The sequence below is a fragment of the Capricornis sumatraensis genome, chromosome 20 (genome assembly GCF_032405125.1).
Source record: "Capricornis sumatraensis isolate serow.1 chromosome 20, serow.2, whole genome shotgun sequence".
Taxonomy (NCBI): Eukaryota; Metazoa; Chordata; class Mammalia; order Artiodactyla; family Bovidae; genus Capricornis; species Capricornis sumatraensis.
Genome location: NC_091088.1, coordinates 26,563,240 through 26,572,249, shown reverse-complemented (window position 1 = coordinate 26,572,249; position 9,010 = coordinate 26,563,240). Strand labels below are relative to the sequence as shown.

General features: G+C 39.6%; 1 non-coding gene across 1 annotated transcript; it reads right to left on the bottom strand.

Moving 5' to 3' along the window:
- Positions 1–540: 540 nt before the first annotated feature.
- On the bottom strand, positions 541–612 carry TRNAC-ACA (transfer RNA cysteine (anticodon ACA)). Its single transcript has one exon. It is a non-coding gene; the product is annotated as a tRNA-Cys (tRNA).
- Between the last annotated feature and the right edge of the window lie 8,398 nt (positions 613–9,010).

Here is a 9,010-nt window from a genome sequence, read left to right as displayed (position 1 = left end):
TTTGTATATGTATGTGTATGTATACTGTATACAATATTATAGGTTTATGAAGCTAATGATGTGAAGAAATGTACAGTTCTTACTAATAAGCAAAATAATCTAGCTCTTAGGAACCTTTCCCCAAGATCTGTGTTCAGATTGCTGTTCCTTAATTCCAGACGCCCTGTCCCTGATATATCGTAACTTAGCCATATAATGGTCATTTATTTCTGTGCCATGAAACCATCCTTTGAAGAAATCCTTTCAGTGTTTCAGTAACTGAATCATCTTGGCAAGGGCAAAGAAGGAAAAATGGAGAAAAGAACTCAAATTTATTGAAGCCTTATCATTACTCAGTGTTCCAATGATTCTTTCATTCCATCATCGTAACCAGCCTGTAAGGGAGATGCTGTTTCCGTTTGTTTTATAGGTAAGTGAAGTTGCTCAGTTGTGTATGACTCTTTGCGATACCATTGACTATAGCCTAAAAGGCTCCTCCGTCCATGGCATTTTCCAGGCAGGTATACTGCAGTGGGTTGCCGTTTCCTTCTCCACGGGATCTTCCCCACCCGGGGATTGAACCCAGATCTCCTGCATTGTGGGCAGATGCTTTACCATCTGAGCCACTGGGGAGGCCCTTTATAGATAAACTGAAGCTCAAAAGCCTTGTGTCATGTCTAAAGACTCATCACATAGGGGGACATGTGACTCAGACTCTACTGTTCTGAATCAAAATCTCCAGATGACTTTTCTTAATTTAATTCTAGAGTAAATATGGTAGGTAATAATAGACCCATCTCTTTAGACACTGAAGAACTTTAAAGTTATGATCTGAATAGTGAACAATGGTCCCCCAATCTCTTTTACTTTAGTGTCCAAGTTTTATGGTTGAGGAATCTCTTCCTTGTCTTATACTAAGTCTGAATGGGCCAGTTGCTGGATTAAACCTATCTCCCACCTCAGTGCGTGGTTGCTTCTTCATTCATCCATTCAATAAATATTATTGGACATCAGCTATACTCTTAACTGTGAAGTTCCAATGGTGACCAAAAGAAGCCCTTACAAAACTTACAGTTTTATGGTAATTAAAACATTGGCTTCACAGGTCAAACCAGTGTTTCACGTTTGGTACTAGAGTTAAAAATGATTTGGGTCAAATCAACTTAAACTCAAGTGAAAGGAGAAATAAAAAGCAACGTGCACACACCTGATGTGAATCAGTTCCCGCAGGCCTTAGAATGCTGCTTGGCTCACAGCCCAGTACATTATATTAAGATAGAAGGGGGCACAGGAAAAAGAGAAAAGCTAAAGAATGGAGAAATTGCCAAAGAAAGAAAAAAAGGGAGGGGATAAAAAGACTATTCATGTGGGTAACTGATGGTTGAAAAATTTCCTTTTCATATAGAGGATGGTTGAATAGAGAATCTTGCTTCTAAATGCATACATACTGACCTGCTTTAATAATTCAAATCAGAGTACAGGTTCACAGAGCTTCCAGAATCCTCCATAAAATCAAAGATACATAAGGCAGGAAAGGCTGCAGCCTAATTAGAGTTTTTAGAAGCCAGCCAGCACAAGTTGGGGTGGGAGAGTAAGGTGGAGTCACCCTCCACTGCACCAGGGAGAGAGCCCTGGACTATGTCAGGAACAACTAGGGACAGGTAAGGAGTAGGGGAATCTGAGGCACCTCAAATTATTTTTACTGTCTATAGACTCCTACATTAGTGGAGTCTTTGAAAATTTTCAGTGTAATCCATTTGTCATCAAGGCAGGTAAAGCACATTTGCAGTCAGCCAAGGAAAATTTAGCAATGGCCTAGTTGTGTCTGGGTCTGGCTTTTGAGTACTAGGTCTATGCATAACTCAGAGCTGGACAAGATCAGAGTAAGTTCCCATCATCAGGCTTTACCAAGTCGTCAGGTGTCTGGAAGAAAGCAAGTTGTAAGCGTTTACTGAATCATTGTTTGTGGCCATAAAACTAGGGGCAGCCAAATTTAATAAAGGGAAGTTGGTCTATATACTGTGATATATTCAAATAATGTAGCATCTTACATGAGTTCAGACGAATATGTAGTAACATGGCTGATCTGAGAGGCTTGTTGTAAGTACTTTCAGCTACTCACCCTGAACATACTTAACGTGTACATGTATTTAGTTATACGTATGTACATGTTCAATTTTGTTTCTAAAGTATATACTAAAATGGAAGTGAAAAAGAATGAGATGAAAGATAAAAATGATAATACCCCTCAGAATTTGGTTATAGTTTAGTGACCCCTCCTCTAGTAGGGTATTGTTTCTATAAAAGCCCCAAAACACATATAACCTACCAGCAGTTAGCACAATTTTATGAACTTTTAGCAGTGATCTTGTTTTGACTGAAAGCAACCACAGAGATTGTGAGACTAAATCCTTGTTCCATAGCAATAACTATTATATTATTAGTATATTTCTATGCTATTTCATGGCTTACACTTTGCTTTCTCAAACCTTATCTTGTCTGATCCTGATGATGGCATTTCAAGATAAGGAGGGCAGGTAATGTCATGTCCATTAGGCTGATGAGAGAGATTAAAGGTCACACAGTTAATAAGCACAAGAGCCAAGGCTTGAATCTCGGACACCTGTCTCCACATCTGCCTCTGTATTTGACTAAACCACATTGCCTGGTTCTAGAGACAGGGGAGCCTGGTGGGCTGCCGTCTATGGGGTCGCACAGAGTCAGACACGACTGAAGCGACTCAGCAGCAGCAGTGGCAGCAGAAACACTTGAGACCTCCATTTCCAAGGCTCCCCATGAACTCTACGGCATAACCAACATGTGGGTCACGAGAATGTGCTGAGTCTTCTGGAAAGCAGAGGCAAGGCAAGGAATCAAGTCCTGATGTTTCACTTGGAAGCTGCAAGCTCACAGTGGTGAAGGTGAGGCAAAATGAAACGATGCAGAGCATCTGAGGAGATAGGTTCCTGGACGGGCCACGTCTTCTCAGTGAGCCATGGTGTAACACAGAAAGTCCTTTGGTGTGTAAATTTGCTTGTCACACTGGAGTTTTCCAGAAGGGCTCAAGGAAGAACCACAGAAAATGGTGACAAGAAGGAGAAATTATCTGCTTGCCTTCTCCCTGGTTCTTTCTTCTCATTGGTTATTATTCATCCCATGATGAGATGACTACCCTTCCACCCACTTCCGAGTGACCTCATTTTACCTTCTGTGGCACTAAATATATATCCCAGGGTGATGAGAGAAGGTTGCACTGCTCATGTATGCTTAACTTAATCCATTTTTATTAGTGATTTTTTCTCCTTTCTGGTCACTAAAGTAGTATTGCAGAAATGATAAAGAAAAAAAAAATCAAATCCAACCACAGTTCTCTCAGACACTCCTGTTTCCAAGGGAAAAGGAAAAAAGACAGGATGCTGTGAGGCCTGTGGTGAAGTAGGTAAAAATCAAGACCTGCTCTCATATTAAATGCTTGTGTTCTTGCTGCTAAGTGTCTTACATGCATTTTCCCACTCAGTCATCCTCATTATGGAATAAGCATCTGTATTTTGTAGATGAGCTATCAGTTCAGTTCAGTTGCTCAGTCGTGTTCTACTCTTTGTGACCCCACCGTTTGTAGTATGCCAGGCTTCCCTGTCCATCACCAACACCCGGAGCTTGCTCAAACTCATGTCCATTGAGTCGGTGATGCGATCCAACCATCTCATCCTCCTCTGTCGTCCCCTTCTCCTGCCTTCAATCTTTCCCAGCATCAGGGTCTTTTCAAATGAGTCAGTTCTTAGCATCAGATGGCCAAAGTGTTGGAGTTTCAGCTTCAGCATCAGTCCTTCCAACGAGTATTCAGGACTGATTTTCTTTAGGATTGATCTCCTTGCAGTCCAAGGGACTCTAAAGAGTCTTCTCCAATACCGCACACTATAGAAACCAACACTGGCACTATAGAAACTTCTAAAAGATGAATAATTTGAGAAAATCAGCTAAAAGTAATTTATTTGTCAAGCTCAAAATTTGTCCCCAGATTATCTGTGTCAAAACCAGAGTTCATAAGCATTGTGTTATATACTGTGTGCGTGGGTGCTAAGTCACTTCAGTTATGTCCCATTCTTTGCGACCCCATGGACTGTAGCCTGCCCAGCTCCTCTGTCCATGGAATTTCCCAGGCAGGAATACTGAAGTGGGTTGTCATGTCCTCCGCCAGGGGATCTTTTCAACCCAGGGATCAAACTCACATCTCTTCTATTTCCTGCATCGGCAGGCGGGTTCTTTACCTTTAGAGTCATCTCTTTATATCATTATTTCATCGAATCTAAGCCAGTGCTGATTGAAGTCAAACCATTCTTTTATGTGTGATCAACACATTAAAGAAACCTAGTGCCAATTAAATCTGTGCACTGTTTTTACCTATTAAAAGTTTTTCATTTTCTACTTATTAAAACTTCTTTTAAACTTGTTTAGACACACCATTATTACACATACATAGAAAATACAGTTGAAATAAATTTGCTAGGCTATTTCTAAAACATCTTCACTTTTGATGTCTTGAAGATGCTTTGAATAACATTTCATCTGGGATGTCACTGCTTGCATATTCTATACCACCAAGAGTCTTGGTGATGAATACTTTGCTTAAGAAAACCTATTTTGCCCCCATGATTTTCTTGCAAACTATTGACACCCATTCTACACACGTTGATGCCCATGAAGAGACAATGGCAGCTACACTGTGACTGACATCTGGCCAACAGCGATTATGCACCCAGTTTTAGAGATGCAAAAAAGGTGAGGAATACACATTTTAGAATCTATGAAGTATGGAAATTTTACCCCTGGTCATAACTTAGATGTTCTTTTTCATTTTAAATAAAATGTTTTTCTCTCATGACCTAGGAGATTTTTGCTGGCTGTGTAGGTTTATTGGGGGGAAAAAATGTAGAAAATCTTTCTGTTGCAGGGTTTCAATAATCCGAGCAACAGCCTTAATGATTTGGATTATTTTATAGGTAACCCAACCCCCTCCATTCTTTGCAGGCTTTGAGATTTAACTGTGTTTCAGAAAGTTTTCTGCTAAAACTCCTGGGCTTTTAACTTATGTGGCGTCTTAAGTCGAATTCATCGTCTTATCTAATCTGATATCCAAGGATAGCTTTGTCAAAGCAAAGTCAAGTATTGGCAATCCCTCAGAAACTTCAGAAGAATGAATAATAGAAAAATGATTTAAAACTGAAAGATTTAGGTAGAAGTTTGAAATCTTTTAAAAAGCAGAACAACAGGCCCCTTCCTGGATCTGCTAATGCTGGCTTTGGAATATGAATAGAAGAGCAGAGACAGATCTCAGGATAAATACCATCTTGTCTATTGCAAGAGGAGTATCCAGCATCCTGCCCAGTAACAATGTTTTCTGCCCCGATAACAAAGTAGTGATTCCAGAAAATTTCCTTGAAGAACAGATTCCCTAACTGCAGTAGCTGTTCTGTGCCTCACTTCCCCAGTGGAAAAAAAAAAAAAACATGCTCCACATTTTTGTTGATATTATTTTTCCTTGCATTTAGAAGAGACAGAGAAAGATGACTCTGTCCCTTATATAGGGCTTCCCTGGTGGTTCAGATGGTAAAGAACCTGCCTGCAATGCAGGAGACCTGGGTTCAATTCCCTAGAGGGGATGAACCCCTATAAGGGGTTAAAATATGGATCCAGTCCCAGTTTTGGATCCCAGCTCTGCCACTCTGGAATTTATTAGCAATGTGACCTGAGGCTAGTTTTGCAGCATCTGTGAGGCTTGAATTCTCATTTATAAAGTGAAGAAGGTAATTTTGTTTGTTTAATGGTATAATTATGAATACTAAGTGCTTCCTTGGTGGTTCAGAGCGTAAAGAATCTGCCTGTAATGCAGGAGACTTGGTTTTGATCCCTGGGTTGGGAAGATCACCTGCAGAAGGGAATGGTAACCCACTCCAGTAATCTTGCCTGGAGAATTCCATGGACAGAGGAGCCTGGCTCATAAGTTCACAAAGAAATGGGAATATTTGTTAAGCCCTAACACGCAGTAAGATCCTGGAACCATTTTGGTGTTTTGAAGTGCTTTTTAAATAAAACATAAGTAACAACTATTTTCAATAATTCAAGTTCCTGTAAATAGTATAAACTGAATTGGAGTCTTTTATTATGTCATATGTCCATTGCTTCTTTCAATTTCAAAGGAATAACAATCAATCAGTAACAATAAACCAGTATAATCACCTGGATTGTTTTTCCTTGGCATATTTATCTCTGAAGATATACTTCTGTGTTTTTCTTAAATTCTGAAAGATAGAGATGAGAATTTTCTGTATTGATGGGCAGCCTGCTCTGTGTGTAAATGCTATATGCATATTTAGCTTTCTTTGGGGTTGACTTTATGTTTGTGCTTCTTGCTACATCAGGAAAGATGGAAACTGGATATTGCATTTTGAAGAAAGTTTGACCAAAAAATGTGCCTGGCACCAAAGTCAGAGCTCTTAACTGCAAAGTTTAAGTCTCTTTATTCCAGGACTCTGCTCAGCCCACTCCTAGAGTTACTTCTTTCTATTCTGTTATCTTCTGGAAAAATTGTTTTCGGACCTTGATTTCTAATGGAAGGAACCTGAGCATCAGTATACTTTTCCTTCTCTCAGGCTACTGCTTAGGCCAGCAGCCACCCTCATGTAACAGCATGGCACTATCTTTGTGGTTAGGGTGTGAACAGAGGCAATGGCTACATTGATTGGAGCATAAAAGGCAAGATTTACTCTAGTAGCAAATAGATTGACATATACGATGCAGACATCCTAGGCGTATATTTTCCATTCATGGAAGCAAAATTCATCAAGTCCTGATTAGCACTTCTTTTTGTTCTAGAAGTCTCCTTTTGCACACTGAGAATTTTCAACACGGATTTGTTAGTAGAGTACGATTTCCACCAGATAAGGCGCACATCACTGAGTCAGCCTTGTCTGGCTTTGTGTGCCTAGTGCCTTTCAAGTTATCTGGCCCGCGAGGGACCCTCATTCACTATTAAATGAGAATGGTTTGTTGTTTCCTTTGAAGTGACTTGTGTTTTAAATTAAAATATTGGTCAGCCAACTGAAGTGGTCACTGTAACTGTATGAAATTTTTGAGGAGAGTTTCAATTATGCTAGATGAGAAGTAAGTCTAAAGAGCTGCTGTATAGCATAGTACCTTTGGTTAATATAAAGCAGTGCACCTCAGAGTTTATTAAGAGGCTAGGTTTCATGTTAAGTGTTTTTACCACAAAACAACAGCAGTGACAATAGCAGACACCAAGGAAACTGAGAAGTGTTGGATGTATCTCATCATCTTGATTGTGGTGATGGTATCATGAGTGTTTGCATAAGTTCAGACTCGTCAGATTTTCCACATTGATTCTTCGTAGATCAATTATACCTCAATAAAGCTGTAAAGAAATGAATGAAAGGGGGGAAGAGATGGAGGGAGCAAAAGAATGAGAGGAGGAAGGAACAGGGCCTCAGTCTCTCTAAGCAGTTGAATTGAGAGTGACTCTTGCTAATCATTGTGGTTCAGGATCACACTTACTTCCTGAGAAGTCCAACGCCTTGTCCTAGTAACCACTAAAAAATTCAAGCTAGTTGGAAAACCCATTGGATTATAAATGAACATGCATATCTGGGTCCCTTTCTCTCTTTTACAAATTATAATAGAAGTAATTGCTCTTATATTTTTTTAATCAAAAAATAAGAAATGTAACAAAATGAAAGTCTCCTTTCCTCTTCCTGCCCTTTTACTCTTATCTCTATCCTCAAAAGTAGCCTCCTTATCAATTTAGTGTCTACAGTTCCACAACAGTCTCCTATTATATAACACAAATAAACGTATGTGTATATTATATATAGTTACAGAGAAACTGACATGTATATTCGTTATGGATCTTAGAACATAAGCTGCAGGAAATTCAACCTCAAGTTAAGGTTTCTCTGGCTCCCATGTGTGGTGCCAAGATCCTAGGGTTTTATGAGACATCATCATGAGGGCCCCTTGGGTCTCCCTTCCATGTTGGTTACTGCTGAGGTGTCCATGTTCTCTGTTAACATGGTCCTTTCCAGAAATCCTTGACAAAACCTATACTGGTGGCAAGGATTCTGAAAGCGCAAAGGTAATGGTAGAAAAAATAGGAAGAAAGCAGAATTTACTATATAAAAGGGCATTCTGCCTAGATGTGTTTATATTGTTTCTGGAGAGACCGAAATGAGGATATTATGGCATATGTCTGCATAAAAAATAATTAGAGTTAGTTCACAAAGCTATCCTTATATTAACTATGAAGTTAAATTGATTTTTCTACTCTTTCTTCCTGATAGTGAATTAACAGATTATAATAAGCATAAGGAAAAAACTGCAGATGCCTCTTATCTGATTCAGGCTCTGTGTGTATGAAGTTCTTCGCTAATGAGTCCTTTGTAGTGATGCTCGGAAACAAGCCTCATAATTCACTAGAAGCACAGTAATATGCAACATGAAGTAAATCACTACTTGAATTACTTGAAAGGTACTGTCAGCCTTGTAAAACTACCCCTGTTTTCTTCTCATTATGCTTTTCTCCCTCTTTCCTCATACTTCATGGCTGCACTGATTAGTGTTTATTTCTATTTTCTTTTCCTTCTCTTTGTCCTACTATTTGTCCTTATTTTCCTAACTGTGGCAGAAGCTCAGCCACTGCGCTGCCAGGGATGAAATCCCTTAATGAAACAGTTGGAGATAAGGACCTGGGCTCCTCACATGCTGTCAATAACTATCTCTGAAGTTTAAAGGAGAAGCATGAACCTTGTGATCCTGTAGGAGCCAACTCACTTTGCAATTTGAGCTGATCAGTTTGAACGATATGTTTGAGGCACTGAGGGAGGAGGAGACGTGACCCATTTTGTATCGCATACCCAACTTGAGTTCCAACCAATTTCTGAGGCTTCAGCTGAGTCAGGAAACTTTAAGATCCCCAGGACTCACAAAATACATGAGTAGTCCAGAAACATTCATCATGTTA